Here is a 10088-nt window from a genome sequence, read left to right as displayed (position 1 = left end):
TCAACCCATCACACACATCCTAAAGGCTACAGACTGTGTGTGTGTGTGTGTGTTCACCCTTTTTATCTGTCAATCTGGTCTATTAGGCAAAAACAGTCCCATGCAGTAATACAGTGATGAATGTAACACAGCAGAAGACCATCCGAAACGGCTTTCTGGTGCACTAGATTGCAGCATAACCGTCACATGGTGAGGCTGATGTGATGTGAGGATCTGTGAGCCTGCCAATTTTTTTCAACCTCCTGAGGGGGAAGATGCATTGTTGTCCCCTCTTTACAACTGTGTTGGTGTGTTTGGACCATGATAGATCCCGAGTGATGTGGACACTGAGGAACTTGAAGCCCGCAACCCGCTCCACTACAGTCCTGTTGATGTAAATGGGGGAGTGCTCGGCTTTCCATTTCCTGTAGTCCACAATCAGCTCCTTTGTCTTGCTGATTTTGAGGGAGATGTTGTTGTGCTGGCACCGTACTGCCAGGTTTTTGACCTTCCTATAGGCTGTCTCATCGTTGTCGGGAATCGGGCCTACCACCTGTGTGTGATCTGCGGCCATGCTTTCGTGGGTGAACAGAAAGTACAGGAGCGGACTAAGCACACACCCGTGAGGGGCCCCTGTGTTAAGGGTCAGCCTAGTGGATGTGTTGTTGCCTACCCTCACCACCTGTGGGCATCCCATCAGGAAGTCCAGGATCAAGTTGCAGAGGGAGATGTTCAGTCCCAGGGTCCTTAGCTTAGTGATGTTTATGAAAACTGAGCTGTAGTCATTGAACAGCATTCTCACGTAGGTGTTCCTTTTGTCCAAGTGGGAAAGGGCAGGGTGGAGTGCAATAGCGATTGCTTCATCTCTGGATCTGTTGGGGCAGTATGCGAATTGGAGCGGGTCCAGTCCTGTGTAGCTCAGTTGGTAGAGCATGGCGCTTGTAACGCCAGGGTAGTGGGTTCAATCCCCGGGACCATCCATACGTAGAATGTATGCACACATGACTGTAAGTCGCTTTGGATAAAAGCATCTGCTAAATGGCATATATTATTATTATTATTATTATTATATTATGTGACACATGACAGCAGAAACATCCAGTCCCCTGCAGTACCAGAGGGGAGACAGTGCTTGATGCATGTCTGTCTCTTAGAAACATCAAGCCCCTTGCAGTGCCAGAGGGGAGACAGTGCTTGATGCATGTCTGTCTCTTAGAAACATCCAGTCCCCTGCAGTACCAGAGGGGAGAGAGTGCTTGATGCATGTCTGTCTCTTAGAAACATCCAGTCCCCTGCAGTACCAGAGGGGAGACAGTGCTTGATGCATGTCTGTCTCTTAGAAACATCCAGTTCCCTGCAGTACCAGAAGGGAGAGAGTGCTTGATGCATGTCTGTCTCTTAGAAACATCCAGTTCCCTGCAGTACCAGAAGGGAGAGAGTGCTTGATGCATGTCTGTCTCTTAGAAACATCCAGTCCCCTGCAGTACCAGAGGGGAGACAGTGCTTGATGCATGTCTGTCTCTTAGAAACATCCAGTCCCCTGCAGTACCAGAGGGGAGACAGTGCTTGATGCATGTCTGTCTCTTAGATACATCCAGTCCCTTGCAGTACCAGAGGGGAGAGAGTGCTTGATGCATGTCTGTCTCTTAGATACATCCAGTCCCCTGCAGTACCAGAGGGGAGAGAGTGCTTGATGCATGTCTGTCTCTTAAGGACACTTTTACTGCTGCTTCCAGTCCCACTTCAGTTAAACTTCACATCCTTTAAGCACATGTTTTGAAACAGAGGCATGTCCTCAGTGTTTTGACTGACAGGCCCTAGCCCTTCCACTGGTAGACACCAAACATTAGATGTGGAATCGAGTAGGAATGGGGGTCTCAGTTGGTTTAGTAAAACCGAGTCTTTCTCTGACATGAGACATTCTCTCTCTCTCTCTCTCTCTCTCTCTCTCTCTCTCTCTCTCTCTCTCTCTCTCTCTCTCTCTCTCTCTCTCTCTCTCTCTCTCTCTCTCTCTCTCTCTCTCTCTCTCTCTCTCTCTCTCTCTCTCTCTCTCTCTCTCTCTCTCTCTCTCTCTCTCTCTCTCTCTCTCACTCACTCACTCACTCACTCACTCACACACAAGCCAATTAGGACACCGTGACATCACTGGGTCCCTGGAGCCATGATGAGTTGCATTCCTTCCTGGAGCCATGATGAGTTGCATTCCTTCCTGGAGCCATGATGAGTTGCATTCCTTCCTGGAGCCATGATGAGTTGCATTCCTTCCTGGCCTTCGGATTATGTTTGACTGGTAAATGGAACGTGAACATATGAATATTCATGTTTTTTGTTAGAAACATGAACATTCATATGTGACAAGTATGGTTTATTAACAAAGTGGAACTTAATTTCCATTGACATCTACTCATTCTAACACTGCCAAACAACACATATAACCAAAGAGATGATTTATCCACAGTTAAAACACACATATTGGATGAATAGAAATGTATGTATGAATGAATGGCAACTGATTAAGTGGGTTGTGGTCAAAGCCATTGGCTAGGCAGTGGAAGGTCATAGGTCTCGACTGTGAGATGATTCATGGAGAGCTGACCTGGTGTAACCATGAATCCATGTTGGACACGGCCAATCGGCCAATCAGACTGAACACATTCACTTCAAAGGTTCTAGTCCTCCAGCGGTCCATCAGAGAGCAAGTCAGGGCACAGGAGAGCCAATGAAACATCCGGACAAGATTCTGGCTCTGAGAGATCTATCAAAAGAGAAATCTACATTTTTCAGCATAAAAACACGATTCACATTCAAAAAATATATAAATAATAATAATTCAAACAGTCAATTTATATTTTCCAACAGGTTATACATTTGGGTGAGGGTTTTGTCTCGTCTGAGTAGCCTCGTTTCACTGCCAAAAATCAAATAAAACCATCTAGTGTTCAGAGAAATAACAACACAATGTCAAATACAGGTAGCATCCAATAAATAACATCCAATCACATTAAAGTTACTCTCTCGCGGGAATTCCACTAACGGTCCGTACTGTATGTAGCCAAACTTAGCTGCTGCTCATTCCATTTGCTCCAACATGGATAAATGGTTCAAAAAAAGTAAGGTCCGCATCCATAGAGACACATACCAGCTCTACTGGTAGTACTACTACTACCAGCAGTACTACACCTGCACCTGTTGATGATACAAGTTGTTCTGCTTTCATAGAGACACATACCAGCTCTACTGGTAGTACTGCTACTACCAGCAGTACTACACCTGCACCTGTTGATGATACAAGTTGTTCTGCTTTCATAGAGACACATACCAGCTCTACTGGTAGTACTGCTACTACCAGCAGTACTACACCTGCACCTGTCGACAACACAAGTTGATGTGCTTCCACGAACACATCCAATGCTAGCATCAGTAATTCTACATTTGTTGTTAGCCCAGCTAGCATGGTTACTGACAGTTGTGAATCTGATGCAGCCGAAGAGCTACTGTCCCCTTACCCGGGAAAGCACCGAACAACAGACAGGGATGTCATAAGGTGAATGCACCAATTTGTAAGTCGCTCTGGATAAGAGCGTCTGCTAAATGACTTAAATGTATGTAAATGTAAATGTTGGACCATCGAAGAGGTGCAAATATGATGAGAACTACATTGATTTGTGGTTCACTTATATTGGGAGTAGTGCCTTTCCTCAGCCACAGTGTGTTATATGTGCAAAAGTACGATCTCACAACTCGATGAAACCTTCAATTTGGGCAGACATTTAGAAACAAAACATACCAATTTGAAAAATAAGCCATGGGAGTTTTTTGAGTGAGAATTAACACAACTTTTGAGTAGTAAGACATGTGTAAAAGCAACAGATACCATTAATAAGAAGGGTCTAGAAGCGTCTTATATGGTGAGCTACAGAGTGGCTAGGACAGGCAAGCCCCATACTATTGTGAGCTACTGAGTGGCTAGGACAGGCAAGCCCCATACTATTATTGTGAAGGACTTAATTCTTCCTGCTGCCGCTGATATGGCTGGAACAATGCTGGGGAAAAAGTCCCCAAAAACAGTTTTACGGATGCCTAACCAATTGTGCTATTATGTGGGGGGTTTTTTCTCGCATTATTTGTAATTTATTTTGTACATAATGTTTCTGCCACCGTATCTTACCGCAAAAAAGTATTTTTTCTTCAACAAGCAGGACGCCCGGATATACTGCTAACACCCGACAATGCCAATATCCCCGTTATTGGCAAGAGAAAGAGATGCAGGTGCAGAGGACACAGATTGGGGTGCCTCGTAAGGATCCCCAGAAGCCGAGTGGGAAAGCTGCCATTACCGTTAATATTACTCACCAAAGTACAATCATTGGACAATAAATTAGACAAGGTACGATCACGAATATCCTATGAACGGGACGTTTTGCAGAATCGTGGCTGAGTGGTGAGATGGATATTCAGCTATCAGGATATATGCTGCACCGGCTAGATATAACAGCACACTCCGGTAAGACAAGGGGGGGGGGCAGTCTGTGCATATTTGTAAATAACTGGTGCACGTAATCTAAGGAAGCCTCTACATTTTGCTCGCCTGAAGTAGAGTATCTTATGATAAACTGTAGACCACACTTTTTGCCAAGAGAGTTTTCATCTATACTTTTCGTGGCTGTTTTTTTACCACCACAAACAGATGCTGGCACTAAGACCGCACTCAGTCAGCTGTATAAGTAAATAATCAAACAGGAAACCGCTCACCCAGAGGTGGCGCTCCTAGTGGCCGGAGACTTCAATGCAGGGAAACTTAATTCAGTTTAACCTAATCTCTATCAACATGTTAAATGCGCAACCAGAGGGAAAAAAATCTAGATCACCTGTACTCCACACACAGCTATCCCTCACCCTCTATTTGTTAAATCTGACCACAATTCTATCCTCCTGATTCCTCCTTACAAGCAAAAATTATAGCAGGAAGCACCAGTTACTCGGTCTACAATAAAGTGGTCAGATGAATCAGATGCTGAACTACAGAACAGTTTTGCTTCACATACTGGAACATGTTCCGGGATTCTTCCGATTGCATTGAGGAGTACACCACATTAGTCACTGGCTTTATCAATAAGTGCATCGAGGACGTCGTCCCCACAGTGACTGTACATACATACCCCAACCAGAAGCCATGGATTACAGGTAACATTCGCACTGAGCTAAAGGGTAGAGCTGCCGCTTTCAAGGTGCGGGACTCTAACACGGAAATTTACAAGAAATCCTGCTATGCCCTCCGACGAATCATCAAACAGGCATAGCGCCAATACAGGGCAATGATTGAATCGTACTACACCGGCTCCGACGCTCATTTTATGTGGCAGGTGTTGTGTCTTTGGCTATGCCGGATTAAGTGATATGACATGCTGTTCTATAAAATAATTTATCCGTAATACATATCACCTGATTGAGCTAATCATGTAAATGTATTAACTAGAGAGTCGGGCATCACAAAATAATATTATAGAGCTGTTATCTTCCGTATAAACTTTTGAAGACCTAGTAATATTTCACATCAATAGCAGTCAATATCAATCGTCGTCTAAATTCAGTCTCATCTGAAAGGTGTAAATTCTTGGTTATCTGCACGAACCCTGGCTAACAATTTGAATCAGCAATACCAAATTGGGTTTAATTATTTATTTACTAAATACCTAACTAATCACACAGAATTACACATACACATAATTAAATCAAATTACGTCATAAAGGAAAACGTCCCTAGTGGGTGGAACAGATATGACAGCTTGTTACACAAAGGAAAAGGGCTGGGTTTGAGTGAAGTAGCGGGAAGACTGAGGAACAAAGGCGAAGCTGTGCTATCGTAAATACAGTATCTTATGCCCATTTGGAAAAGGAAAATAAAATAAAAAATTTACTCTGAGCTGTGCTTCGGTAGGTTGGTGGTAGATGGAAGGCTGTGTTGCCAAACCGAGTCCTTTGAAGAATGTCTCTGGTTGTCAATTGGTAACATTGTAGTAACGTTGGGTGATAGACGGGATACTCTATCTGTTCCTTCCTAACCCTCGTTGCATCTGTTGTTGCTAGGTATCACTTCTGTAGTGAATAAGAGTTCAAAGTTCATACCTTTCGCAACCAAAGCTCACGCTAATGTTGGCTTCATTATTATCTGAACCATTCTGACATAGGATCCGTCGTCCTCACATCTTTGGAAAAGAAAGTTATATTCTCGACAAGGGCTTATATAGGAAGGGAGCGGAGGGCGTGTTTGAAAAGTTTTATAGTCCATGTCCCTTCACAGGGGCGGGCCACTGATTGAGCAGCCCTATCTTGTGAAAATCCAAATCTCTCATTTTAGAAGCTAAAATCACATTTCATCCCATCACAAATCATTTCATATTCAAACATTTAAATTGAACAACAATTCCATGTGAATCTGATAACTCTGATGTGTAGACTTTCCACTGTAGAGTTTATGTCATCTTGTCATTGATGAGAATGTCTCAGATGACAACTGAACTGACATCATATTCATTAAGTACCACCGCATATGTTCAATTGGTCACATTACCAGAATATAGTTCATCTCCCCCACCTTCTGATGTTCCCCGAATGTTCCATCTACATAACATTGCAAAAATCAGAAACTTTCTGTCCAAAAATGTTGCAGAAAAATTAATCCATGCTTTTGTCACTTCTAGGTTAGACTACTGCAATGCTCTACTTTCCGGCTACCCGGATAAAGCACTAAATAAACTTCAGTTAGTGCTAAATACGGCTGCTAGAATCCTGACTAGAACCAAAAAATTTGATCATATTACTCCAGTGCTAGCCTCTCTACACTGGCTTCCTCTCAAAGCAAGGGCTGATTTCAAGGTTTTACTACTAACCTACAAAGCATTACATGGGCTTGCTCCTACCTATCTCTCTGATTTGGTCCTGCCGTACACACCTACACGTACGCTACAGTCACAAGACGCAGGCCTCCTAATTGTCCCTAGAATTTCTAGGCAAACAGCTGGAGGCAGGGCTTTCTCCTATAGAGCTCCATTTTTATGGAACGGTCTGCCTACCCATGTCAGAGACGCAAACTCGGTCTCAACCTTTAAGTCTTTACTGAAGACTCATCTCTTCAGTGGGTCATATGATTGAGTGTAGTCTGGCCCAGGAGCGGGAAGGTGAACGGAAAGGCTCTGGAGCAACAAACTGCCCTTGCTGTCTCTGCCTGGCCGGTTCCCCTCTTTCCACTGGGATTCTCTGCCTCTAACCCTATTACAGGGGCTGAGTCACTGGCTTACTGGGGCTCTCTCATGCTGTCCCTGGAAGGGGTGCGTCACCTGAGTGGGTTGATTCACTGATGTGGTCATCCTGTCTGGGTTGGCGCCCCCCTTGGGTTGTGCCGTGGTGGAGATCTTTGTGGGCTATACTCAGCCTTGTCTCAGGATGGTAAGTTGGTGGTTGAAGATATCCCTCTAGTGGTGTGGGCTGTGCTTTGGCAAATTGGGTGGGGTTATGTCCTTCCTGTTTGGCCCTGTCCGGGAGTGTCCTCGGATGGGGCCACAGTGTCTCCTGACCCCTCCTGTCTCAGCCTCCAGTATTTATGCTGCAGTAGTTTGTGTCGGGGGGGCTAGGGTCAGTTTGTTATATCTGGAGTACTTCTCCTGTCCTATTCGGTGTCCTGTGTGAATCTAAGTGTGCGTTCTCTAATTCTCCCCTTCTCTCTCTCTTTCTCTCTCTCGGAGGACCTGAGCCCTAGGATCATGCCCCAGGACTACCTGACATACATTTACATTTAAGTCATTTGATGACTGCTTGCTGTCCCTAGTCCACCTGGCCGTGCTGCTGCTCCAGTTTCAACTGTTCTGCCTTATTATTATTCGACCATGCTGGTCATTTATGAACATTTGAACATCTTGGCCACGTTCTGTTATAATCTCCACCCGGCACAGCCAGAAGAGGACTGGCCACCCCACATATGCTCTCTCTAATTCTCTCTTTCTTTCTCTCTCTCAGAGGACCTGAGCCCTAGGACCGTGCCCCAGGACTACCTGACATGATGACTCCTTGCTGTCCCCAGTCCACCCGACCGTGCTGCTGCTCCAGTTTCAACTGTTCTGCCTTATTATTATTCGACCATGCTGGTCATTTATGAACATTTGAACATCTTGGCCATGTTCTGTTATAATCTCCACCCGACACAGCCAGAAGGACTGGCCACCCCACATAGCCTGGTTCCTCTCTAGGTTTCTTCCTAGGTTTTGGCCTTTCTAGGGAGTTTTTCCTAGCCACCGTGCTTCTACACCTGCATTGCTTGCTGTTTGGGGTTTTAGGCTGGGTTTCTGTACAGCACTTTGAGATATCAGCTGATGTACGAAGGGCTAAAATTAGATTTGATTTGATATGTTAACCAAGGATTTTGGAAATGTAACCTCAGTAGGGTAGAGAAAGGAAAAAGGGGGAAAGAGGTATTTATGACTGTCATAAACCTACCCCCCAAGCCAACGTCATGACACAGGGCTTGCAAACTATTACAAACTACAAAGGGAAGCACAGCCGTGAGCTGTCCAGTGACACGAGCCTACCAGATGAGCTAAATCACTTCTATGCTCGCTTCGAGGCAAGCAACACTAAGGCATGCATGAGAGCATCAGCTGTTCCGGACGACTGTATGATCATGCTCTCCATAACCGACGTGAGTAAGACCTTTAAACAGTTCAACATTCACAAGGTCGTTGGGCCAGATGGATTACCAGGACGTGTGCTCTGGGCCTGTGCTGACCAACTGGCAGGTGTCTTCACTGACATTTTCAACATGTCCCTGATTAAATCTGTAATACCAACATGTTCTTAGCAGACCACCATAGTCCCTGTGCCAAAGAACACTAAGGTAACCTGCCTAAATGACTGCCGACCCGTAGCCATCACGTCTGTAGCCATGAAGTGCTTTGGAAGGCTGGCCATGGCTCACATCAACACCATCATCCCAGAAACCCTAGACCCACTTCAATTTGCATACCTTCCAAACAAATCCACAGATGATGCAATCTCTTTTTGCACTACACCCTGCCCTTTCCCACCTGGACAAAAGGAACACCTACGTGAGAATGCTATTCATTGACGACAGCTCAGCGTTCAACACCATAGCAACCTCACAGCTCATCACTAAGCTAAGGATCCTGGGACTAAACACCTCCCTTTGCAACTGGATCCTGAACTTCCTGACCGGCTGCCCCAGGTGGCGAGGGTAGGGAGCAACACATCTGCAACGTTGACCCTGGAGCCCCTCAGGGGTGCGTGCTCAGTCCCCTCCTGTACTCCCTGTTCGCCCACAACTGCGTGGCCAGGCACAACTCGAACACCATCATTAAGTTTGCAGATGACACGACAGTGGTAGGCCTGATCACCGACAACGATGAGACAGCCTATAGGGAGGAGATCAGAGACCTGGCCGGGTGGTGCCAGAACAGCAACCTATCCCTCAACAAAACCAAGACTAAAGAGATGATTGTGGTCTACAGGAAAAGGAGGAACAAGCAGACCCCCATTCTCATCGACGGGGCTGTTGGCGGAGCAGGCTGAAGAGCTTCAAGTTCCTTGGTGTCCACATCAACAAGAAACTAGACTGGTCCAAACACACCAAGACAGTCGTGAAGAGGGCACGACAAAGCCTATTCCCCCTCAGGAAACAAAAAGATTTGGCATGGGTCCTCAGATCCTCAAAAGTTTCTACAGCTGCAACATCGAGAACATCCTGACTGTTTGCATCACTGCCTGGTACATCAACTGTATCGGCCTCCGACCGCAAGGCACTACAGATGGTAGTGCGTATGGCCCAGTACATCACTGGGGCTAAGCTGCCTGCCATCCAGAACCTCTACACCAGGCGGTGTCAGAGGAAGGCCCGAAAAATTGTCAAAGACCCCAGCCACCCCGGTCATAGACTGTTCTCTCTACTACCGCAAGGCAAGCGGTACCGGAGCGCCAAGTCTAGGACCAAAAGGCTTCGCAACAGCTTTTACCCCCAAGCCGTCAGACTTCTGAACAGGTAAACAAATGGCTATCCAGACTATTTGCATTGTGTAAACTCTCTGTTTATCATATACGGTATG

The sequence above is a fragment of the Oncorhynchus gorbuscha genome, linkage group LG15 (genome assembly GCF_021184085.1).
Source record: "Oncorhynchus gorbuscha isolate QuinsamMale2020 ecotype Even-year linkage group LG15, OgorEven_v1.0, whole genome shotgun sequence".
NCBI lineage: Eukaryota > Metazoa > Chordata > Actinopteri > Salmoniformes > Salmonidae > Oncorhynchus > Oncorhynchus gorbuscha.
Note: the sequence above shows the minus strand (reverse complement) of the source record.